The 27226-nt window shown below is 38.8% G+C and overlaps 1 pseudogene; it reads left to right on the plus strand.

Moving 5' to 3' along the window:
- LOC114053837 overlaps positions 1-27226 on the plus strand; it is a 112603-nt pseudogene that overhangs the window by 68435 nt on the left and 16942 nt on the right.

Raw genomic sequence — 27226 nt, forward strand, 5'->3', positions numbered from 1 at the left:
GTGTGTGTGTGTGTGTGTGTGTGTGTGTGTGTGTGTGTGTGTGTGTGGCAGAGGCAGCTAGGTGGCTCAGGAGATAGAGTGCTGGGCTTAGAGTCAGGAAGACCTGAGTTCAAATCCGGCCTCAAATGCTTACTAGCTGTATGACCCTAGGCAAAGTCATTCAACTCTGCCTTAGTCCACTGGAGAAGGAAATGACAAACCACTCCACTATCTTTGCCAAGAAAACCCCATGGACAGCATTGACATGCTATGGTCCACAGGGTCGCAAAGAGTCAGACACAACTAAACCACAATGATACAGATGTGGGAGTCAACAGCATAGAGAACATAATTATACCCATAATAAAGTATTGTCATGAAGTTATTAAGTGTCAGAAGTTAAATTCATACCCAGGTTTATCCTGCCTCCAAGTCTGCTACTTTTACCCACTGTACCTCTAATCCATGCCACAGAGATGCTCATCATGAAATGTTTTGTAACTGCAAAGCACCATGTAACTATAAGCTATTTTTTAACTATGGTCTAGGGACCTCCCTCTCCTTTCATATGAAGGATACTCTTGCATGCGTAATTGAAAGCATATGTATCACAGTAATGACTCTTGTTACTAGCAGATAACAGCACTCAGGTTTCTGTGATTATTAGTAAAGTCATAATTCTTACTCAAATGGAGATTTCAAATAGTATAAAAACAGAAGTTAAGACTCCTGTAAGGACCAAAAGTAGATTATTTACTAAATGTTTTATTCATGCAGGTTACCAATTCCACTTTATGCTATTCTTCACTTGTTTTATTGATCTTGACTCACCCTTGATCCTAAAAGTGATATTGAAAATATATCTGTCATCGTAGCTGAAGCTGCATTTTCTTGCATCTGTCACCTTTCCAGTTAGATAAAAGATATCCAGATACTAATCTTAGGACAGTGCTTTTCTGTAGTATAGTAAACTTTATGATGACTTTAACAAATCTTTTTTAATACTTCAAGAATTTAAAATAGTGGCCTTGGAAAAATGTAAGTCTAGAAAAATCAAGCCAACCAGGGACAGGAGGGTAGTTAGGTAAAGTGTAGAACTTTTTGTGTAGGTTCAGTTCAATTCAAACGTGCTAGCAGTCTGGAAGACACAATGCTGGGCGCTGGGAATACAGATAACAATAGTCATTGTGGGTGTAGGTATCACAGTGGTTAGTGCACTGGACTTAGAGTCAGAAAATCGAGTTCAAGCACTTAGCTATGTAAATCTGGACAAGTCACTTAACATCTCTGTACCTGTACCTCAGTTTCTTCATAAATAAAATAGGGATAATAGCACCTACGTCACAGGGTAGTTGTGAGGATCAAATGAGATAATATTTACAATGCACTTTGTAAAAAATACAGCAACATAGAAATGCTAGTTCTTATTAAGGAATGACTTATTAAATTTTTTTCTGGCTACTCAAATTTGTACTAATTTTTTATAAAATTTGAAAATTTTAGGCTCCTCAAACAAAGAAATCCAAAATCTATGAAGATGAGTGGTTTTGCTTAAAGATATATGGGATGATCTCTTTAAAGAGCAGCTATAGTGGAAATTCCATTATAGCAAATGAGGAATCTGCTCTGAAATTGATTCACTTAGAAATTTGCTGCTTTCTTCATAGAGATAATATATCATTGTCAACACAACTCCACATCTATTCAGACTGATCAAGAGAAATGTATGTCTGACTTCTAATGTTCTGGACCTAGAGAGAGGATGAAAGGGAATTTCTGCTTTTCTTTGGAGAAGATTTTACTTTCATTCCTATTTTCTATTCAGTTATATAAGATGGCATTACATAAGGATTCAATAAATGAAATATGTAAGTATTTATAAAGCAATCAATTTTTTTTCCTAGTTGAGTGGGGAACACACAAGCAAGAGTAGATTCATTTCTATCTGGTTGGGATGAAGCTTAAACACATGAAAAGATGAAAATATTGTGGGACAATAAGTGTAAAACAGATTGTAAGCATTTTAAAATCTCCTATAGAGATTATCAATTGATCAATTTTATAGAAAATAAAAATGTTTCCTCTGTAAAATCTCATAATCCAAAACTGGAATGACAATCAACTAGTATTTGTTGTACATGGAAGGAACTGAGTGGGGAGTTAGGACCAAATTTCAGTGCTGCTGAAGGCTTAGGTGTTGCTAGGAAAAGGGGAAGTCAGGATTATGGCCACCACAGGGAGGAAGTATACCAAGAGATGAAGTCACTGCCACTTGAAGTCCACTTTAGGGAAAAGGGCTTAGTGGATAGAGCACCGGCCCTGAAGTCAGGAAGACCTGAGTTCAAATCCGGCCTCCAATCAAACACTTGACACTTACTAGCTGTATGACCCTGGGCAAGTCACTTAACCCCAATTGCCTAAAAAATAAAAAATAAATAAAAAATAGGGAGAAGGGAATAGCAGGGGAAAAAACTAAGATGTGTTCTGTTTGTATCTTCTTAATTCCCAGACACTGAAAGAAGCATGTTGTGGCTTATGGTTACTGCCAGAGATGCAGCAGGCAAGGGAAGAGATGATAGTATTGAGGGGAATCGTGTTGTGGGAGTACTATCCACATTTCTCTAAATTTCATAGCCTGAACCAAAAATGCTGATCCTCTTACTCTACTTATGACTTTTATCAGAAGAAAGTAAAAATATTCTTAGGATGCTGGCTTTGTGAACTTAAATTCTCCACTTTTATTTTGGTAAATTTTAATATTTATTTTAAACTTAAAAACAAACCAAGAAAAGAAAAATAAAACATTGCCATGTACACAACAGAACATAAGAGAGGATTGAATATAAAACAATAAATTTCCACTTCAAAAAAACTCATATAATAAATACTACATGTTGTGTTCAAAGCTGCCTGGCTTTTCCTTGCTTCCTTACAGGTTTTCTTTTGTTCTTTGCTATGCACTTTTCACTTTATTTTTTCCCCTCTATTCCCTCCCACCTTTGTTTCAAAGAAGGATGTAATTAAATATTGTGGAAATACATACACACACATACATATCTATAAACATACACATATATACATGTAGACACTGATACACCCATACACACACATATGTATATATATATATATATATATACACATATATATATATAAAACCATGCTATGCTTATTCCCACTTGTCGCCTGTTTCTATGAAAGTGTATAGCATTGTCTTTCATAAGTCCAAATCTTCCCATCTTTTTCTAAATCAACCAGCTCATCACTTCCTACACCACAGCAATATTCCTACCCAATCATATCCTATCTGAGAGATTGTCTATGAAAGTGTTTTCTCAGTTTTCTGCATTCCTTCTATTCTTGACTGCATAGGTTTTATTTATACAAGAAAATTTTAGTTTAAGATAATCTAAATTATCCATTTTATACTTCAACAATGCTCTCACCTTATAATATAGTTTAAGGTCTGATACTGCTGAATCTGCTTCCTTTACATCTTTTTTCCCCTGGTTTTATTGAACTCCCTGACCTTTTGTTCTTCCATATAAACCTTATTATTTTTTCTGATGAGTTTTTAGTAATTTAATTGGGATGGCCTTGAATAAATAGATTAGTTAGGTAAAGTTGTCAAAAATTATATTGGTTTTAACTACCCATGAACAATAAATATTACTTCAATTACTTAGAACTAACTTTATTTGTATAAAAAGCATTTTATGTTTATTTCATGTAATTTCTGTGTCTGTTTTGGCACGTATATTCTCAGGTACTTTATACTATCTATTTATTTTAAGCCATCTAAAACAATATTAAATAATATTGCTAACACAATGAAGCTTCCCTGTTTTTCTCTTTTGATTAAATCTATTTTAGCTTTAACTTTGTCTGAGATCATGATTACTATCTCTGCTTTTTTTTATATCATAAATTCTACTCCCTCCCTTTACTTTATCTTTGTATGTATCTCTCATTTTTGTAGTGTTTTCTGAAAGCAATATACCATTGAATTTAACTTTTTAATCTGCTATCTATTTCCATTTTATGGGTGAATTCATCCCATTCACATTCTAAGCCATAATTACTTGTGTATTTTCCTTCTTCCTATTTTTCCTATCCTTCTCACCCTATTCCTATCCCTCCTCACTCCTCTGCTTTACTTCTACCTGCACTTCTATTCCTTAACCTACCCACCCCTCCAAGAGTCTCTCCCTTGCCCTATCCCCTTGCCCTATCCCCTTGCCCTCTTATTTCTTTCTGTATTCAGAATATTTTTATACCTTTCTCAATATTTATGTTATTTCCTCTTTAACCCATTCCCAATGAGAGTAAGGTTCCATCACTACTTGCCCCGTCCTTGTCCCACTAGCTTCTTCTATATCACCTCATCATATATAGCTCAGCCCAAGCCTTTTTTTTCCAAGCTATCCAAATAATGATGACAGTCATGAGTACAGATAAATTTTCACATAAAAGAAGTAAACAATTTGACTTGAGTCCCTTATAATTGGTCTTTGATATTTACCTTATATTTCTCCTTGATGTTATATGCTGAATTTTCCCTTAAGTTCTGCTGTTTTTGTCACAAATACCTGAAAGTCTTTAAATTCATTAAATATCTGTTATCAGGATTATAGTTAACTTTGCTAGGTAAGTTACCCTTGGTTGTAAGCCCAGCTCTATTGCTCTGTGAAATATAGTATTTTAAGACCTACAGTCCTTCAACGTAGTAGCTGCTAGGTCTTGTGTAATCTTTATTGTAGATCCATGATATTTAAATTGTTTTTTTTTCTTGTTGCTTCCAATGTTTTCTCTTTAACCTGGGAGCTTTGAAACTTGGCTATGATATTACTGTAAGTTTTCCTCCTGGGATCTCTTTCAGGTGGTGATTTGTGGATTTTTTTTCTATTTCTGTTTTGCCTTCTTGTTCTAGAACTTCAGGGCAATTTTCCTTTGTAATTTCTTGTAATATTAAATTATCAAGATTCTTTTTATTCATCTTAATTTTTTTTGGTGAGGCAATGGGGTGAAGTGACTTGCCCAGGGTCACATAGCTAGTGTCAAGTGTTTGAGGCCAGATTTGAACTAAGGTCTTCCTGAATCCAGGGTCAGTGCTCTACCCACTGAGCCATCTAGCTGCTCCCATCGTAATTTTCAGGTAGTCCAACTGTTCTTATTTTATTTCTCCTTGATCTGTTCTCTAGGTCAATTGTTTTTCTGATGAAATGTTTCACATTCTTTTCTATTTTTTTCATTCTTTTTATCTTGCTTTATGATTTCTTGGTGTCTTAGAATGTCATTAGCTTCCTTTTGCCCAATTCTAGTTTTCCAGCAATTATTTTCTTCCTTAAGTTTTTGATTCTCTATTTCAAGTTGGTTGATTTTCTTTTCACAATTTTCTTGATTTTCTTGGATTGTTCTTTTTTTTTTTTTTTACTAATTTTTCCTTCATCTCTCTCATTTCTTATTAAAGTCCTTTTTAAGTTCCTCCAAGAACTCTTTTTGTGCTTGGGAACATTTGACAGTTCTCATTGAAAAAGGAATGACTTTTTTTGCTCCGTTATCTTTTCTGAATATGAACCCAGATCTTTATATTCATAGTAGCTATCTATAGTTGAGTTCTTTCTCCTTTGCTTTTTCATTTTTATTTTTTGTTTTGTTTTGTTTTGTTTTGTTTTTAGCAACTATTAGTGTAATCAAGTTATAGTCCCGAGTCATGGGGAATAATGCCTCAAGTCTTAGGTCGTTCTTACTGTTATTTTCTAAGGTCTGTCCTGGGGCTCACCCATGGGATCTCTTTTCTACTCCTAAGCCACAGCTAGGGCCCCTAGCCACACTGTCTCGCAAATGATCTTACTCCCTGTAGTCCCTCTGGTGGCTACAAATTACAGCTGTCCTCTCTGCTCTGGAACTGAAACCAGGGGCTCTGCTTCCCTGGCAAGTGCCCACAGCAAGCAGCTACTGCTGCAGCACTCCCCAGGGATGTGCTAGTTCCTTCTCCCCTGAAATCACAGCCTGGGTGTGGGTCTGGTGAGTATAGCTGTACTTGGTATCCCTTGACAGAGGAAGGTTCTTCAATCTACTCCTATTTAGCCCCCCCATGTTGTAAGATGACAATTTCTAAGGCTGAGGCTGTGTCCCAACCCAGATGCCCCCAGGGCTTGTTGTTTATTGATTCTACTGAGTCAGCCTGGAAGGGTTTGCCCTTCACTCAGGCCAAACCTCCATCCCTGGATATTGGGTTTTTCCTGGGGTCTTCTCAAGTTGTCTTAGGAGAACAACTGCTTAACCCTAACTTTTGTTTATTTCTGCTGCTCTACATTCCCTCTGAGGTGATGTTCTGTCTTTCTTTTGTCCAGGAAATTTGGAGACAGGAAAGTTTTCTGACTTACTCTGCCATCTTCCTAGAATCCTCTCCCACTTATTTTAAGATAACAAAACCATATGGAAGTTCTTCAAGCAAAGGTTAGATAGCCACTTGGAGAAGAGGATAAAGCACTAGGCTTGCAATCAGGAAGACTCATCTTAAAATAAGCTGGAGAAGGAGATGGCAAACCACTCCATGTCTTTGCCAAGAAAACCCCAAATGGGGTCACCAAGAGTCCAACACGACTGAAAAAAACAGCTGAGCAGCAACAAAAAGGGATTATTCTTATTCAGGATGAGTTTGACTAGAAGGACTCTGAGGTCCTTCTTCCAACTCTGTGACTCTGTAATGTTTAAACGGGAAAGGAAAAAGGCATGGATAGAAAAGAAAGCACACACAAGAACCATATAATACTTTATCTGGATTTGCAAATTTACATTTAAATTTCTAGTCATTAAGGTATAGAGGAAGAAAAGCTAAGGTATCTGTGGTCAGGAGATCTGGGGTTAGAATGCATATGTAAGTCATTTGATTCTCCTTTCGTATGCCTCATATCTGGGAAATATACTCTTAAGATTTTGATTTTAGTTATATAGGAGCTGTTGTTATGTATTGGTGTGTTTGTATGGAGCCAGTAACTTCCCCTAGCAGTTCAAGCGTTTTATAATCCCCATTAAATACTTTTCTTTCACGCCAAAATTATGTGAATTTACTGAGGGTTGGCCATCCTGCAAAATATTCTCCTGACCAAAGCCTTGGAAAATCCTAGGAGTACTACGACTCAAGAGATTTGGGGGTGTGACAAATTCTTTTAGCACAGGGGTCACCCAGGTTTTCATTAACTTATCTTACAATGCGACATATCACAAGATAACTTATTGTGTTTTCAAATAGTTTTAACTATTAAAATGTTTCTCCTTGCATTGGGCCAAAATCTGCCTCATTGGAACATTGATCCATTGGTCCTAGTTCTAACTTACAGAGCTATTAAAACAAATCTAATCCTTTTTGCACATGATAGTCCTTCAATTGTTTTAAGACAGGTCTAATATCTCTACTAAATCTTCAGGCTAGACATCCCCTCCTATAATTCTTCATATGACACGATTTCTGAACAAATTCTTGATCACACTTCTCTGGATATAGTCAAATGGACAATAACACTCCTAAAAGTACAATGTCTAGAACTGAGTACACTATTCAAGATGTGATTTTGACCAGCCTAGGGGACAAGAGAAGGACAATAGAACTATTGCCTTGTGTTGGATACAATACTTATATCAAAGAAGACTGATATTGTAACTCATATTGAGCTTATAGATAACTAAGTCCTCCATTGTCTTTTTCCTATAAATGTTGTTAAATCCAAGAAGCCCATATCTGGGACTTGGGCAGTTGATTTTTTTTTAATCTACACGTTGAACTTTATATTTACCTTTATTAAATTTCATCTTCTTACTTTAACCCATTCATATGACTCAGTCTCTTGGAGCCCTATTCAGACATCTAATATAGTGATCTAAATATATTTTTAATCATGTCTCCCATCAGTAAAAAGTTTTTCAGCATGCATATACAATATATGTATATTTTTATTTGTAAATTGGGCAGCTAAGTGGTGCAGTAGATAGAGCACCAGGCCTGAAGTCAGGAAGACTATCTTCATGAGTTCAAATCTGGCTTTAGACACTTACTAGCTCTGTGACTCTGGGCAAGTCACTTAATTCTGTTTGCCTCAATTTCCTCCTCTATAAAATGAGCTGGAGAAGGAAATGGCAAGCCACTCTAATGTCTTTGCCAAGAAAACCCCAAATGGGATCAAGGAGAGTCAGATATGACTGAAAACAACTGAACAACAAACATGTTTATAAATTATACATCTATACTACATTGTTGAGTATAATCAAAGACAAATTTTAAAGGATGACATGAAAATGATATAAATCTTATTACTACTACTACTAATAGCTAGTATTTATACAGCTCTTTCAGTTTTACAAAGAACTTTACACATATTAACTGATTTGAACCTTGCAACAACTCTGTGAGGTAGGTGATATAATTATCTCCATTCCAAAAATAAGTAAACTGAGACTGAGAAAGGTTACATGGCTTACCCAAGGTCACATAGATAGCAAGTGAGGCAGGATATGAACTTGGATCTTTTGGACTCGAAGTCTAGCACTCTATGCAATGCACCCAGCCAGCTACAAAATAATAATTGTGCTGTCCATTATGTAGCTCTTAAATTTTTGCAAAGGGCTATGCAAGCATTATTTCATTTTATCCTTACAACAACCCTGAGAGGTAGGCACCATTATTATTCTCATTTTATAGATGAGGAAACTGAAGCAAGCAGTGGTTAAGTGATTCACCAGGGTCACACAGCTAGTAAATGTCTGAGGCTGAGTTTGAACTCAGGTCTTCCTGACTCCAGGCCCAGTTATCATCTATTGTACTATCCAGCTATCTACATTTTAAATTTTATTATGAATAATATTTTAATATGATTTATTATGCTTCATTATTTTTGAAACTCTTGGTTTAGGACATTATGATATGACAACTCAAAGGTCTGGTTCTAAGTTTGGTTTATTGCAATACAGAATTTGGTGTCAGTGGCTGTCATGGTTCAAACAAGATGCCACACAAAGATATGTAGATACGAATTGAAGCAGGCAATCCTTAGCTGTTCTAATCCGATCATGATGCTCATTTTTTCAATCTGTCCACCAAATATGCAAAGGTTTAGGTTGAAATTCAGCTAATAAATGTCCATCCACCCTAATGTTAAGTATTCTTATAGACTAAGGGTAAGGTCATTACAAATGTAAATGTAAAAGAAAACTACTTGATTCTAACCTGGGTGTTACCTAAACATTCCGACTACATATTCTCAAAAAATATATCTTGGACAGACACAGCAAATAGACAATGACCTGAGCCCTTTTAACAACTAAAAGCTTCTCATTGACACAAAGGCCCATTTTATCACCAAAATTCTCCCAGCAATGTTATATGCCTGTAAATTATAGAATAATAAGATTTAGATCAGGAAGTGGCCTTAAAGGGTATCTAATCCAACATCTTCTTTTTACAAAGGAGTAAACTGAGACCCAGAGAAATTAAGTGAATTTTTCCAAGTTCACACAGCTAGTAAGTGTCTCCCCTGGGTTTTGAACCCAAATCCATTGTTCTTAAAACTGTAACAACCTGCATCTGAAAAGCTGAAATTGAGAATTATCTAAAGGACAATGGAAGCATGCATGGTGGAAGTGACATTTATTAAGCACTTAATATGTCCCAGACACTGTTAAATGCTAGGGATAAAAGTACAAATAAAAACTAAGACAGTCCCTGCCCTCAAGGCACTTACAATCTAATGGAGGAAGACAACACAGAAAAAAGTGGGAGGGGGAGGGGCAGGTAGAGAAGGTAGCCCACCATGATTGAAAGTTCCAGAAAAGTATAAAAGTAATATGGCTGGCAAGAAATAGAGAGAAAAACTGTGCTGAGTCACCTCTTTAAATAGAGGCACTGGAGCCCATGGCCTTGCCCTCCAGTCACAGGGTCCAATCAGAGAGGCTACAAGCTACAACACATTAATCATCAAAATGTTCAACAGGAGTAAAAAGCATCCATGCCATAAAAATGCCATGTTCCACTGGTATCCACACATGATGTCAGGAGTGGAAGAAGAAGCACTATACCATGTTGAGTAGAACCCCTTGGGGGGACTTTAAGAATGATTGAAGATGGTTGAGGACAGGACTCATGCTGGATGGCAAGGCATGGATGGGTTGTGATATTAATCACCTATTTGAAGAGAGCAGAGACCCAGTGTGACCCAGGGTCACATAATTCTTCAGACTTAGCTTGTTCCGTGATCTTATCTAAGCCTGAGGCTTCCTTGCGACTCCACAAAGAGAATAGACTCTCTGCTCCACGCCTCTCCCCATTAAATCTTCCAACATAGAATTTACCAGTTTGGACTCCCTGAATCAAACTCATTCACTTCTACACTCCTAGGCACTGCTAGCCAGTCAGGAAGAAAAGATTGAATGGTGAGGTTTAGGTAATTCTGTCCCCAATTCTTTCCTAATTGCCAACTTCTCTAACTTTCCTACTCTCCCTTTACTTCCCCTCCCCCACTCCCATCCCCACTATTGGTTGGAAATTTTGTTTTTCCACTGGCGGCAGTCCTGCCTCCAAATCCTTTGGTAGTGAATCTTCCTGTTGATTTCCCAACCAAGCAAACTCTGGGTATTAGATAGGGTCCTGTACTCAGAGTCAGTCAGAAAGTCCTGGGTTCATATCCTGCCTTGGGCACTTATTAGCTGTCTAACACTGAATGACTCACAACCTCTGCCTCAGTTTCCTCATATTTAAAACAAGGAGTTAAATTCAATGACTTCTAAGTTCCCTTCCAGCTCTAAACGTATATCCTAATGATCTCTGAGGATCTGAATTTCCACTTTGGTTCTCATATTTTCCACATATGTAAAAGATGCATACTTGTCTTTATTTTGCTCAAACGCATTCCCCTAACAGGCATACCCCACCTTCTCTGTAGGAAGGAAACAGGTATTTATTAAGTGCCTGCTATGTGCTAGGCCTTGTGCTAAATGTTTTACAAATATTATCTCATTTGATCTTTTTGTTTTGTGAGATTTTTTTTTTAAGTGAGGCAATTGGGGTTAAGTGACTTGCCCAGGGTCGTACAGCTAGTAAATATCATGTGTTTGAGGCCAGATTTGAACTCAGGTTTTCCTGATTCCAAGGCCGGAGCTCTATGTACTGTGCCATCTAGCCGCCCCTCATTTGATCTTTACAACAACGTTGGGGAGTAGGCGATTTTACTGCATACATTTCAGTTGAGAAAACTAGGTTACACAGAGGTTAAGTGACTTCCTTGGGGTCACATAGCCAATACGTGTTTGAGGCTCATTTGGATTTGAACTCAGTTCTTCCTAACTGGATCTAGCACTCACTCCACTGTGCCCCCTCCCCACCAAAATAGGTACACGCCAATACAATGTGTGATTTTTTGCTATTTGCCTCCTTACCTCTCAGGATATTTCAACTTCCCATTCATTTCTGTTAGTCAGCAGGTCCCAATGACCACTTGCCCAAGCTATTTCCATTACTAGTCTACCATGACAGAGAAAGATGCAAGAGTCACAGAAGAGGCAGAAGTGGCAAGAGCAATCAGGGCAATTACGTTCCCCTTCTCGGCCAAAGGAAGGAACATTAGCCCTTGAGGGGCTAAAAGAGAGGCAGCTCAGGAATGCTGCTAGGTGGTATGAGTTGCAGGGATAAGCAACAGATGTGACAGGACTTTGGGGAACCATAGGGAAGGGATGACACTGACTTTGCTGTATATAGCCTACACATCCTTTAGAGTCAGATAGGTGGCACAGTGGATAGAGCACTGAGCTGGGAATTGGGAAGACTCATCTTCATGAGTTCAAATCTGGATTCAGATACTTACTGGCTGTGTGACCCTAGGCAAGTCACTTAACCCTGTTTGCCTCAATTTCCTTGTGTGTAAAATGAGCTGGAGAAGGAAATGGCAAACTACTCCAATATTTCTACCCAGAAAACCCCAAATGGGGTCATGGAGAGAATGAAATGAGTGAACAACAATATACATCCTTTAGGTCAACATAGAATCCCATGGCATTTGAAGTGGAAGGGACCCCAGAAATCATGTATTCCAACTCCTTAATTTTACAAATCAGAAAACAGAGCTTCATAGATGGGAAGGAATTTGCCCAAGGTGATTTAGCAAATTAATGTCTGAACTGGGACTAGAACTCAGAACTGCTGACTCCCATGGTATCTATTGCCCTTCTCCCCACCCCAACAGACCTATCAGCCCAGCTTCCTCACCATAAAGTACACTCCCCTAACAGCCCAGACAAAACTTACCTGCAGTGGGAAGATAGAGTTGTTAGAGATGTTCCAGTTTTGGGTGTGTTAATCGCAGGTATTAAAAAGTATTGAATTATGAAAAATGCAAGTGACAAAAGGAACAACTACCTGTGAAAAATCCACCTTCAAGGTGTGATTTCTTACAGCACAGTCCTCAGTTGCTCAACAAAAATGAACAACAATGTGTGGGCAGGAGCAGAAAGCTGTTATACAGGGTGATGCATTTCGCCTTTGTGAGATCCGTCACTTTGGAGGTTCACATTTCTACTAATAACTCTAGAGGGCTTCATACCAAATCAGAAAGCAAGCTCTCCAGTGGCAACTCCCTGGTTCTAGATCCAGACTCCCAGAAACTCAGAACTATTCATTTTAAAAACAATAATAATTTTGTGGGCCAGACAGTGTTGATGCCACTGAAAACAACATATGGCCCTGAATTAAAATGAAAGGTATACTGGGAAAGACTGGCAATGAAGAGGAAGGTAAAAGCAATGTGTATAGTTTAGAATAGCGGAGAGATTGTCAGACTGGGATTCAGCAAAGCGGGATTCACAGCCTGCCCCTGATAACTTTACTAACTGTGTGACCTCAGAGGCCCTCAGGAAGCTGAGCCTCAGTCTGCTCCTTTGTAAAATGGGCATAATAAAACTCATGACAATGTGTCTCAGCAGACTGTTGTGAGAACAGTGTTTGGTAGAACTGAAAAAGCCATATAAATATAAGCTATTGTTATAGAATTAAATTTAGTGTTGCCTTAACAATTCAGAAATGGTGATTCCCAGCTGCCCTTTTGGACCTCAAAGATGGCTTTTGTCATCCTGCCCTCCCACTATCTTTCCCTATAAATAAAAATGGTCATAGTTTATCTTTCTAATTCTGATGACAATTGAACCCTAATGCCAGAATTTCTCTCTGAGCATGACAGAAAAGTTTGAAGGTTCCAAGGTGAAGAACAGTAGAGAGCTTAGGAGTGGGAGAGAGGAGGGAAAGGAAAGGAGTTCATTGCATCCAGCCATACAGAATATAATTCACTGTCACTGCACCAAAATGAGTTGACTGTTCAGAGCAGTTCTTCACTACGGCTGAGAAATGTCATTTTTAAAATATCCTCCTAGTTGGTACATTTGTGTACACATGCCTGATTAAATTTTGCATATTCATGTAATTTGCCTGCAAAAGCAAATTAATCCATAACGATTCTTCCCCCCCACCGCATTTTATCGAAAGTTCAGCTTTGTTGTATCTTAAGTAAAGTTCTTTTCCATATCCATAAGTGGTACCCAGACTGTGAAGTGTTTTAGGCTGGTGGTCATGGCAACCAGGGCAGTGGGGGAAAAACGCTGAGATTTGGGGGAGATTTTTTTTGTGAGTGTTTTTTTTTTCCTTGTGGAAATTTAAACACATTATTCCCCTCAGCAAAATCGGTTTGCCATATGGTGAACTGTGTGTGGTGATTTTCTAAGCTTGCAAATAGAGCTCTGCAAAACACAATCAACTGCTAAGCCAGTGCACTCCGAGTGATCGGGAGCTCGCTATTCCCAGAGGGGTCTGATGCCAACACTTCACATGCAGCAAACAAACAAACAAGTCTCCGTGTTCCACTTTAAGACAGAAGTAAGATTTATGGAATGAGAGGGAGGGTCACTGATTTTTTTTTCTAAAAAGGAAAAAAAAAAGAACAGTTGGTTTGTCACTTGTTCAACAGAGCTCATGCCCACAAGTTCATCATCCCTCTAGGCTACCCTATGGCTCAATCCCCTCCCTGTTCCTAACTGCATCCAGGATGAGCCTGATGATATGTCCCCAGATTCTTCAAAGAGATCCCTAAACTTATTTAGGAGAAAAGAACCCTGTCAGGGTGAACAGGACCTCAGCAAAATCTCCCAGGAGGAAAGGTTGGACTTTCTTCATCATCTTTTCTCCCATCCATCAATGGGCATATCTCGACTTCCACCTCTTTGCCTAATGGTCCCTCTCTCCTCCCCCTGCCTTATCTCAGTGCCCTGAATGCCTCCACACAGATCATCCATTCACACTGAGGTACAAATGACTGGTACAATACTCTAAGAATGGCAACCTAGCATGATGAATAGAAGCCTGGCCTCAGAACCAGAAAGACCTAGGTTCAGGACCTGCTTCTGGCACATACTTCCCAAGTGACCATGGACAAGTCACCTCTGAGTGCCCTAGGCAAATCTGAAAGACTATTGGTTGCAGAGAAGGTGCCCAATTGGTAGAGAGAGTTTCATTATCTTTCGGAAGTTCCCTATACCAATGAAAATCACAGGTCCAGGCCCTATCCAGTGTCCTGACAATACATCAACTTAGATGCTGGTCATGTTTTGTAGAACTCTACTAGCAAGCTCAGAAAAAATCAGCACATACCAGTTACCATCTGGCTCCACTGATTTTGTGAGGGAACTCTTGTGCTTGAATTTCCACAAACACACACAGATATACACAGATACAGATGATGAAGGAGAATTTTCTCTTCAGATCTCCAGTTACCTTGGTCTTCACATTTTCCTCTTTTAATGACAATATATCTTCAACCTTACCCTCTGCTCTCTCCTTGCTCCTGATCAAAGCTTGATCTCAGATCCTTCCTTCTCGATGAGGTAGAAATGACCGACATTTCAAGTAATGCCACATCCGTGGGGTATCCAAAGACTGACAAATCAGGATGGAGTTTCAAAAGGTGTATATGGAAGGTGAGGGTCATATAGGCCTTCCCAGATGCCCCCAAATGACATTATATAAGGAGGAGGTACCAGTCCCCTTCAATATTACACCGTATTCAACCTGCACCCCCCAGGATGAATTACTTTTGTGCAGCAGGAGCCGCACGAAGGACAAGTCTGAGTTAGCTTTATGAGATTCTATATATATGCTCCTACCTTCTCATGTAATGATTGCTAAGTCACCAGCCTGAGCAAAGAGCTATCAGTATTTCCCGGAGCCCGTATGGCCACAGAACATTCATAAAAAGCTGGCCGCGGGCGCACCACCTGTAAGCAGTTACTGAGTGCTTCCCAGATGACCACTGATAGTTCATAAGACAGCTGTTCAGTGATCTCTTAAAGGCATAGGATCATGGCTGCCTTTCCCCTCCCGGGCACTCTATCATTCACACAATTTCAGTAGGAGAGCACAGCAGGCCTGAAAACATAAAACTCCACGCTGGAGTCTGGAGCCAAATTCATGAAGGAGTGTGTGTGTGTGTGTGTGTGTGTGTGTGTGTGTGTGTGTGTGTGATTCTTTCATTAGCTCTTGTGTTCTGTGGGTTAAAGAGAAAAGAAATAAAATAGGTGATAACTAGGAGGATGTTTGAGGAGGGAAAAAAACAATGAAGAAAAGAGGGGATGAAAATAATGAGTGTTAAATAAGGAAAGTAACAGTCAGAACCTCTGTCTTTCATGTTACATATTTCATTAAGTGATGTAATTGAAGAGGGGAAAAAAGTTATCAGTGCAGTGCCACTGTCATTGCTGAGGCCCAAAGCCTCAGAAATCAGTCCTGTTAAGGGTGAGAGGATGTTAGGGTATCCTAGAGTCGCTTTCAAGAGCATTTACGACTGCAAAATCAGCAAATGTTACAAATCAGGCCTTTTTTGTTGATTATCCAGAATTAAGAAAGTGATGGAGAAAATGTTAAAATGCAGACTAAGCTTAAAATTGTGTCATGTGCACATTTTTTGAGACCCAGTTGTTAACTATTATCAGCACACTGCTAAGTATGCTCCCCTGTTGTTATTTAGTTGCTTTCAGTCACATCCAGCTCTTCATGACCCCTTCTGGGGTTTTCTTGGCAAAGATACTTAAGTGCCATTTCCTTCTCCAGCTCATTTTACAGATGAGGAAACTGAGGCAAACAGGGTTGGTTAAGTAACTTTCCCAGGGTCACGTAGCTAGTAAGTGTCTGAGGTCATATTTGAACTCAGGTCTTCCTGACTCTGGGCCTAGCATTCTATCTACTGTATCCACTGCGCCTTCTAGCACCCCATTCCCTGTTAGCCTTACCCTGAACAAGAACCTGGTCTATATTCATCAGTAGCTTTTCAGCCCTGTCCCCTCCCTGCTTTGTTCAACCTAATTGTAACAATAACTTGCATTTATGGCACATACATTATTAACTTTGATTTTATATAGAAAGACTTTATTTCATTAGATGCTTACATCCCTATGGGGTAGGCAAGTCAAATATTGTAATCTCCATTCTACTAGTCAGGAAACTGAGATGGATAAGAAAGCATTTGTCCACAATCAAGCACTTTAAGGCTACTTCTTTTTCCACCATGTTACAATGCTCATTAAGCCTACCACTTCCCTGGGCATATGAACAAACTCCATTACCACCTCCTCTCCAAATTTAAAAAAAAAATAAGACAACACTCTCAATCTTCAAATAATCACAAATTGTTCAGTAAAAAATAAAAATACAGTAGTCATAACAACTTCTCCTCCCACCCACTTATAGCCTCAGCTTATGCCCAGCACATCATCATTGATGAACATACCACCTACTGTGCACTTGCTGGGTCTCCCGGGAGCAGCTCATCTGCATCTTTTCTAATGGTGCTTAAAGGCAAAACTGCTGACTGTCTTCTTCCCTAGGTCATGTCTTTATCATCACTGGACCAGCCATCAGGAGATGAGGATTCTAGTTTCTGCTCAAAGCATTTTCACATATGTAGTTTCATTTGATCCTCACAACATTACTGTGAGGTAGCTAATGATCCTGGGACATGATCATTTTATGAGATCTTCCCTCCCTCCACCACAATCTCAGCCTGTCCCAACCACCACCACCATCCTACCCTATCCCATGATTTTCTTCATCTATCCAACAGAGTTAGCATCACCTCTTCAAATTGCCTTGAAGAGTTGCTTGATTTATTTTGTATTTCTTCAACTGATATAAGGATATAACTATAAATTTTGTTTACCCAATAGAATGTAAGTTACTTGAGGTCAGGGACTATTTCATTTTTGTCACGGTGTCATCAATAATTAGCAAAGCACCAGGCATAAAGTGGATGCTGAATGAATGCTTGTTGATGGATTGGTTTGAATGATTGCTGTAAGGATTAAATGAGCTAATATGTGTGAAAACAATTTGGAAAGAGCATAAGCAATACATAAATGCAAAGTGTTGTTTTGATTAATGTTGTACATGGGCCAACTGCTTTCTGAGTGCTTATGAAAAGTCATTCATTATATCATAGATTGAGAGCTGAAATGGACTTCTGAGGCCTTCAAGTGAAACTGCTCCATTTTACAGATAAGGAAACTGAGGTACAAATAGGTTAACCAATTTGCCCAGAGCCAGAGTTATTAAGTCTCTGTGGAAGGATTTGAACTCAGGTCTTCCTGACTCCAAGTATGGGGTCTCTCCACTATATGACCTAATTTCAAATCATAATAATAATAACAATAATGCTAGAATATTATATATGTGCTATGTATATAATATAGCATCCTGAAGACAGATTGTTTACACCATAATTAGATATCATGAAAGACATTTCTAGGTTTCTATTTCTGGTATCATCTGATAACTCCTTTGAAATGTCCTGCTGATCCATTTTTGCCTTCGCTAGATCATGCTTCCTTCATTTTTTTCTTTATTATTTTCATCTTTTTTGTGTCTGCTTCTTTTTCCCTGATTCCTCTTTCTCCCCTCTCTTGTCTAAGAGGAATCATATTTGCCATATTAATATATGCTGTGCCTCAATATAGAGAATTCTTGGAAATAAAAGCAGTATATGGGTACATAGAAATATACTAAAAAATCAATGAATACCTCTTTCTCATCTCCCCCTGTCCCAACTTAGTTTTGGAGACATAGAACTAAGACTCAAGAACTTCAGTACATTTTCAAGATGGAAGAGGATTCTAAAACAAATGGATAACTCTGATTTGTCCTTAACATGAATTCCAATCTTCTATCGCTCTACCTCCTCTATTCAGAAGCCTTAGAACATAACTGGTAGGTCTTATCATCTCAGATTTACCCAACAGAGGAGACATCAGAGAAATACCAAACATGAATTTAGTCAACCAAGGAATCAATAAACCTACTTGTGTCTATGTCCTATGCTAAGTAGTGGGGATACTAAGACAAAAGATGAAATAATTCCCGCTGTCAAGGAACTTATATTCTATCAAGCAAAATAACATGCAAACATATAAGTATAATAGGATAAACAAAATAAATACAAAGTAGCTAAATACTATAGCAGCTAGGTGGTACAGTGGATAGAGTGCTGGGCCTGGAGTCAGGAAAACTCATTTTCCTGAGTTCAAATATGGCCTCAGAAACTTATTAACTTATTATTATTGAGTGAACCTGGGCCAAGTCACTTAACCCTGTTTGCCTTTGCTTCTCCATCTGTAAAATCAGATAGAGAAGGAAATGGCAAACTTTATCTTTGTCAAGAAAGCCCCAAAATGGGTCATAAAGAGTTGGACACAACTGAAATTGACCAAATTACAACAAAAAGGTAAATACTATACAGTTAAGAAAAAGATAGCACTAGCAACTGGGAAGAACCAGGAAAGATTCAGTAGAAGGTAATATTGAGTTGAATCTTGAAGGAAGTAAAGAATTTTTTTGAGGCACAGATGAGAAGGGAGTACATTCTAGGCATGGGGATAGCTAGTAGAAAGGGATGAAGATTGGAGATTGGAGACAAATGTGATGTGTGGGGAAGAGAAAGGTCTAGTTTGTCTGAACCATAGATTAAATAGGAGGGGAGTAATAAATAGTGAGGCTAGGGGCAGCTAGGTGGTATAGTAGATAGAGCACTGGCCCTGGAGTCAGGAGGACTTGAGTTCAAACCTCTCCTCAACATAATAACTGATTTTATTTTAATTGAGCTTTAAACTTCTCAAAGACTTCTAGTGGCCCCTTGTTGCCTAAGACATATAACATTCACTAGCTGTGTGACTCTGGGCAAGTCACTGAACCCCAATTGCCTCACCTTATACATATATAATTATTATAAATTATATATATAAATTATATATAAATATAATGAGACTGGAAAGATAGGTTGGAACCAGGTTGTGAAGGGATTTAAAAGCCAAAAACGAAGAGTTTACATTTAATTCTAGATGCATAGGTATCCATGGTTACCCTTGATTCCTCAGGCTTCCTTACTCTCACAAATCCACTCATTTGACAAGTAATGCATTTGGACCTCACATCCCTTCCCACTACTTACAGAGCCAACACCTAGGGGCTGGGGGAACAGATATACACATTGCTCCCTTGACCACCTTCTTAGGGACTGGTAACCTGAAAGAAATAGGTAGTGAAACACTCATGTGAAGTAATTCCGAAATTCTTTCTCTTAGGAATATGTTTAACCACACCCTTCCCAAACACCCTGAGGCTCACCTAGACCAAACTTCCCTTCCAAAGGCAACCAGACTTGCTAAAAACTCCATAATAATGCTTAGTCTCTAAGTGGTTTATGATTTCCTCTTCCTTAACTCTCTCAATACACACTGCCCCATGTATGTCCACAAGAGGGCACAATAGAGCTCAGTTGTGAGCCTACTCTCCCTTACATAGTTCTGACAGCTCAGAGTTCTTAACATCCCACAACCCTTGGCCAGAATGCTGGCACTGTTTTGGCATCTATATACAGTGGGAAGTACAGAGGAAGGGGAGAAAGGGTAAAGGGGAAGGGAATAAGCATTTACATAGTACCTACTGTGTGCCAGGACTTATGCTAAGCACTTCACAAATATTATTTCACTTGATCTTCAAAGCAACCCTGAGAGATAGATGCTATTATTCTCCCTATTAGTGAGGCAAACAGAAGTTAACTGACTTGCCCAGCATCACAGGGCTAGTAAGTGTTTGAGGTCACATTTGAATTTAAGTCTTCCTGATTCCAGGCTCAGTACCCTATCTACTATGACACCAATTTCCTCTGGCTGAGGTAGAAAGTTGGGAAAGTTCAAACACTTTGGTCCTTGAGATTCCCAAGATGTATCCCAATCTGCGAAAATTCAATAGCACCACCCTCCCCTCTCCCCAGCATGATAACTGACTTTATTTTAACTGAGCTTTAAACTTCTCAAAGACTCCTAGTGGTTCCCTATTGCCTCCAGAATTATTCCTCTGTTGGGCACTTAAAGTTCTTCACCACCTTATTCCAATCTGTCTTTCCAGGCTGATTATATATTAGACCCTCAAGACCCTCACTCAACAGTCCTACAAACTGACCTATTTCCCCCTATACTTGGCTTTTTTACGTCCAGTCTCCATGCCTTGCATAGGCAGTCTTCCCACACCTGTGCAGAATGCTTTGTTCTACCTACCTCTTGACACCACTTAGTCCCTTCAGGGCCACTTGAACAAGAAAGAAGTCTTTTCTTATCAACCAGTTAAAAGGGCTCCCCTGACTTTGTAATTTCTTTCTATTCAAGCATTTACTAAGCAACTACTGCGTTCTGGACATTGTAATACATAATGAAGCTACAAAAATGAAAATAAAACTCTGCCTTCAAGAAATTTACATGCTACTGATTCATAGATAAGTGCAAAATATATGCAGAGTAAATCCGAAGTAATTTAGAGTGGGTGAGAGTGCTCATAGCTAGTGATCAGGAAAGGTCCCATGTAGGAGGCAACACTTGAACCTAGGGATTCTACAAAGCAGAGACAAAGGGGCAAAGGGAATATTTATTTTGTATATAGTTACATATTTTGTATTTATTTTTCTCATCTTTATACAAACTATGTGTCCTCCCACCCACCCATGTACCTACACTCACCTCCAGTAGAATGTAATCTTTTTCAGGGCAAGAACTATTTTGAGTTTGTCTTTGATCTGCAGTACTTAATACAGTCCCTGACGCGTAGTAGGGACTTTATATTTTTCATGTTGTTCAGTCATTTCAATTGTGAATGACTCCTCAAGATCACATTTGGGGTTTTCTTGACTAAGATACTGGAGCAGTTTACCATTTCCTTCTCCAGTTCATTTTATAGATGAAGAAACTGAAGGAAACAGGATTAAATGACTTGTCCAAGGTCACATAGCAAGGAAATGTCTGAGGCTGGATTTGAACTCAGATCTTCCTGACTCCAGGAGCTCTATCCCCTGTGCCACCTAGTTGTCCTTTTATATCTTTAAAGACAATAAGTACTTGTTGCTTTGAACTGTTGAATGTCTCACAATATTTTATCAAGCCTTAGAACAAACCTGTGAGGGAGGCCCTAAAGGTATTTTTGTCCTCATTTTATACATGAAGAAACTAAGACTGGGTGGTGAATGATTTGTCCATCACCACACAGTTAGTATCAGAAGCAAGACTAGAATCCAGGTCCCCAGTAACTCCAAGCCCAGCACTCTTTCAACTCTACCACATTGCTTCCTAAGTGACCACCCTCACAGTGTCAAGTTGCTCAGATGCCTCACTCAAGGAAGCTTCGCTTGCCTTCTTCCACACTTGACAGCCAAGAAACATGTGTTTTCTCTGGATCTGAAGGGCAGAAGCAGTCCAGGCCTGCCCCAATACCTATCACTTAAATCCACTTCTATTTTAGGAAAATAATCCAAAAAGAACACTGTGGCATCAGTAGTAAAAATCATTCACATCAGTAAGTGCTAACTCACCAGCAGTCTGGGCCATAATAGAGTCAATAAAAGGAGACCCAATCCTAGCACTGCTTGGGCATTCAGGGGAAGGTAAATGCTATGGCTCCATCAATAAATAGCATTGCTCATTTCTTTATCAGACAACCTAGAAGAGGGATGGGGATTCACCTTTGTCCTCCTCGCATGTCACACCATTTTGCTGTTGCATATTGCCTCAGGCGATGGGGCCCACTGCTACTCCTTGTGTTTGTAACAGCAAAGCTCATTTCTATGCCTCCCTTATGGTTTCTAGTGACAATAATATATATTTTTAAAGCTTGGCTGATTTTATTCATGGAAGCCACCCAATAGTTGACACATTTAAAGTGGCAGAAGTCCATTTTGTGTGTGCTGGTTTATTCTTACAGTTATGAAATATTGTACTATATATGGGAGGATCTTTTTTTTTCCTTTTAATTGGCTTGTCTGTGTTGGACCATGCTCCCAGTGCCAACATGTTGTACTCTATGCCCAATGGGAAACCATAGAGACACAACTGTTCTCCTGTTGTATATTTTTCCTTTGCCTGTAGCAGTCTGTCCCAAGTCTTTGATGCAAAAATACCTATGGAAAGAGGGCTTAGACCTGGCAATAATCTAAATTGACATTGGCCTCAGTGACAGACTGCTCTCAGAGGATGGGACCTATTAAAACTCCAGCACTCTCTTCCCCTGCTCTCATTGTTGTGTAATGAAATGAACTTGGCCTATAAATTATCAAATTTATGGCCTTTTCTCAGTTCTCATCATTCTTCATCTCTACAGCATTTGACACTTTCAACCATTCCCTCCTCCCAGACACTCACTACTCTCTCATTTTTCATGATCTTGCTTTCTTCTGGTTCTCCTCCTACCTGTCCTCAGTATCCTTTGGTGGACATAATTCTGGTCCCCAAACCTCCTATTAGTAGATGTAGCCCAGGATCTGTCTTTTACCACATTCTCTTCTCTCTCTATGATATTTGTTAGTAATCACATCAGCCCCCACGGGTTCAGCCATCATTTCTGTGCCTACAACTCCCAGATTTATATATCCGTCCTTAGACACCCCAACTCTACATGTCCAAAACAGAACTTTATCATCTCCCAAATGACATCCTCTCTTCCTAACTTCCTGTTGAGGGTACTACCATCATTTCAAAGACCCAAGTTCAAAAATTCAGATTCATCCTCAACTCTCCCTTCTCTTTGGCCCCTCCCATCTAGTTAGTTGCCAAGTATTATCATCTCTTCCTCCATATTAAATAATGCACTTGTTGCTTTCCTGTCACTTACATACCCATCACCTTAATTTAAGCCCACATCATATCTTGCCTAGACTATTCTAATAGTCTCCTAAATAGTCACACTACCTCCCAGCTTTTCTGTCTCTGATCTCTCCTCCAAACAGTTCCCAAATCAATATTCTTATGACATAGTTGGGATAATGTCACTCTTCAGGACATGAAGGTCCAGTGTCCAAGAGGAGAAACAAAACAAAGAAACAAACAACATGCCTCTGTTTTTTAAAGCCCTTCACAGTCTGACTCTAGTCTACTTTTCCAGACTTAATGCACATTACTCTCCATCATACATTATCCATTCCAATCAAACTGGCCTGGAATCCATCCCTCATTTCTATGCCTTTCACAGACTATGCCCCATGGTTGGAATGCACACTTTTTTTTTAAACTTCTACCTCACAAAATCTTTAGGTTCCTTCAAGGCTAAGTTCAAGTGTCATCTGCTACAAGAACTCTATCATGATCAGTCTAGTTTCTAGTGACCTCTTAATGAAAATTATTATGTATACGCAGTGACTCAAAAGTCTCAGTGTAGTTTTAAGCTATCAAAGCCAAAAAAATTGCTATGACTTTTAGAACACCATGTGTTTCGTGTTTAATTTTCCACTGAATAGAAAATAAGTTTCTTAAGGGCAGAAGCTGGTTGATTTTTGCCATTGTATGCTCAGGTCATAGCACAATTTTAATAAATGCTAATTGAATGAATGGATAGATGGCTGGAGAAATAGGTGAATATACACAGAATTTGGATTCACAGACTTTGGAGTTCAAATTTTTATTAGAAAAATTACTCTTTGAGTGAGCCTCCATTTTCTTAGCTACAAAATAAGCATAATGCCACTTTACGACCTAGCTCACAAAGTTGCTTTGAGGAAAGCTGGTATAATCACAATCATTATTAGTAAAGGAAAGAGAGGATTAGGAAAGGTTAAAGATAGAGGGAAGATTGGGAAGATAGGGGAGGATATGGGACTAAACAAAAAAAAATGCCTTTCTAAACCTAACCATCTAAGCCCCATAGATGGGGGGAGTGGAGTAATTGCACAGTAAAGATTTACATTGATCCATCTAGCTTCAATTGATTTAAGGAGAGGGGGAAGGTGATCCATGACTAGGAAAAAAGTAACTGAAATTTAGAGAGCACTGACAGCACTTGCAGCCTTTCAGTAGTGAAGAAAAAATTGTCCTTAACACCTAGATATAGAGAAGAATTAGGCAAATGTTAGTTCAATGCCTTTCCCACTTCTCATCCTCATCAGCTGTTTTTCAGGTGAATTCCTATGTTATCTAACTCTGCTCCCCTCAACTACCTGGGATATTGCCCTCCTCAGCTGTGATCTCTACCTGAGGCTGGTGGCCTAGGGTCTCTTCCCCTGCCCACCCTACCTCACATACATATGTACATACACACTCTTTTCAACTGCTCAACTGTATTGATCTGAAAAAAAAATTGTGAGAGTAAATTTGGGGCTACTTGCCCCAGACTATGAATTTTCTACTTATAGTTCTAAGAAGATGGATTTTCTTTCCTAGATGAGGAGAACTGGGGGAATCTTGGTCCCACAGGGTGCAAAGTGGTGAGAGGAAACAACCAGACAAAACAGAATAGTAAGGCAAAGGTGCTGGAGCACTATCTGAGATTCTGTTGCATTGGACTGACCATTATCCTCCCTGGGGCATATCTTTATAGGACTCATGTCCTCTGATTAGTTATTATTATTTAGTGCTGCAGGGTGATTAACAGAGACAGTGTAGATCAGGTGCATTGTTTGCTGAGTCACCTTCATCGACTGATTCTTGAAAAACCAGAGGAGAGCAGATTCAAAGGACACATACACACACACACACACACACACAAATTATTATATTGTTGGTTCTGCCAACACAGGTAAAAAAACAACAACAACAACCACTAAACCAGTGATTGCATCATTTTATCTGTTCCACAAACCTAATCTCTGAATTTGAGCTAAAGCAAATTCCATTCTGAAACTGATACCTGACTTGTTCCTCATTTGACACTCAACGCAAAGAAGAAATACAGTTTCCAGAGCCTCAGGTTGATGAAACAATAGAGACATTTCCAAAGAGATCTTATATACACCATTAATGGAAACCCTCAGTTCTTAAAAAGACCAGTGCTTCAGGAGATTCAGAGATAGGGGGCTTAGTGCTTATTTCATGTATTGGATATCTTCAGGGTATGTTTGCTTCATAGAAAAAAGAGGTGATAGGAGATCAGAATACCAGTCATTTGCTGACCTAGATTCCTGGACAGAACTCTGTCACTAGTTGTCTTCACATCCATCTTTCACACTTTTGTATGACAAAGTATCGAAGTTGATGCCACTACCCCCCACATTAAGATGATGGTCAGCAATGTTGGACTATGGAGGCTGGGAGCCTCAAGATTAACTAATTATTCATTCATGCAATGTCAGGCAAGCATTCAGCTTCTCTTCCCCTTATTCCTATGATTCAAAGTATAGACACCGAGTCAAAAATCCATCTACTTAAAAATTCTCCTACTTAATCTCATTTTTCTGCACTTTGGTTCTATTTCTCTACAATCCATACTCCTCTGGAATTAACAGTAATGCTAACAAACTGCCCTCTATCTTAGATGTCTTTACTTTATATCCTTTCCATCTTCTGGTATTGATGGAAATCTAGATTTCTCTGCAAGAAAATACATCCCTGATCACTCTCTCTATTACTGGCTGCTCTTTCTCTAAGTTTTTTCATACTCTAATTCATGCACAACAAATTTGCTGAAGAGGAGGTGCAAGCATATTCCTAGATCATTCAGCAACTTCTCATTCTCCTTTGAAGTTCACTCCATCCATCTATATCACTCAGTCAGATTCTTGTTTCAGTCATCAATTAGCTTCTAGATTGTTGAACCTACTTTTTGGAAAGGAATCTAATACCTGACCACCAACAGTCTTCCATTCCACCTCAACCCTTCCACTCTTATTCTGGGACACACACATATATACATACACTCACACATATATGCGTATATATGTATATGTGTATGTATATATGTGTGTGTGTGTATATATGCATATATATACACACACACACACTATATATGTGTATATATATAGAGAGAGAGAGAGACAGACAGAGAGACAGAGAGAGAGAGATCTACCTTTATATCTATGTATGTTAATATCCTCTCAAACATGCTGGTCTTTGACTTCATTAGTTTCCTCAGTATCCATGATCTCCATGATCTCTATATCAGTCTATGCCAGCCACCCATGGGTGCCTTATAGCCTTGAACTCATTATTAACTATATGCTCCCTCCATTATCCACAGTTCTGAAATTCTCCTCCCTGATCTTAATTCCATCTATATGTTATTTTTGCGGCATCAAATTACAAACATGTCATCCCTTGAAATAATAGAATCTTCCATTTTGGTCATATGTCAGTTTTTCTTACTCCTCTACCTTTTTGTTCTCACTATGTTTTCCAATCCCTCTACTCCTCCCTTTTCTCTTTATCCATTCCCCTTGCTCTAGCCTTACCTTCTGCTTCTTACATTATGTCTTGACATTATGGTTGAATGGTTCAACTACATACTATCTTCTGCCCTTAAATTCCTCACCGTTTGTCTTTTTGCCACTAATCCATCTGAAGAGGGATGGACTCAAGGTGCAGTATGAGACATGCTTTTTGACATGGCCACTATGTAAACTTGTTTTGCTTACTATGCTTATTTGTTATGGTGGTTGTATTTTTCTTTTCTTCTCTGTTTTTCATTTCAAGTGGGAGGATTTTGTAGGGAAGGCAACCAGATGATAATGTTGTGGAACCCTTCCAAAAAAGGAAATAAGGAAACAAAGAAGAAAGGAAAAATGGAAGGAAAGAAAAAAGAAAGAAAAAGGAAGGAAAGAAGAAAAAAAAAAGAAAGGGAGGGAGAAAGGGAAGGGGAAAGAGAAAGAAAGAAAGAGAGAGAGAGAAAGAAAGAAAGAAAGAAAGAAAGAAAGAAAGAAAGAAAGAAAGA

The sequence above is a fragment of the Vombatus ursinus genome, unplaced genomic scaffold (assembly GCF_900497805.2).
Source record: "Vombatus ursinus unplaced genomic scaffold, bare-nosed wombat genome assembly UNPS02014812.1, whole genome shotgun sequence".
In the NCBI taxonomy this organism is placed as follows: domain Eukaryota; kingdom Metazoa; phylum Chordata; class Mammalia; order Diprotodontia; family Vombatidae; genus Vombatus; species Vombatus ursinus.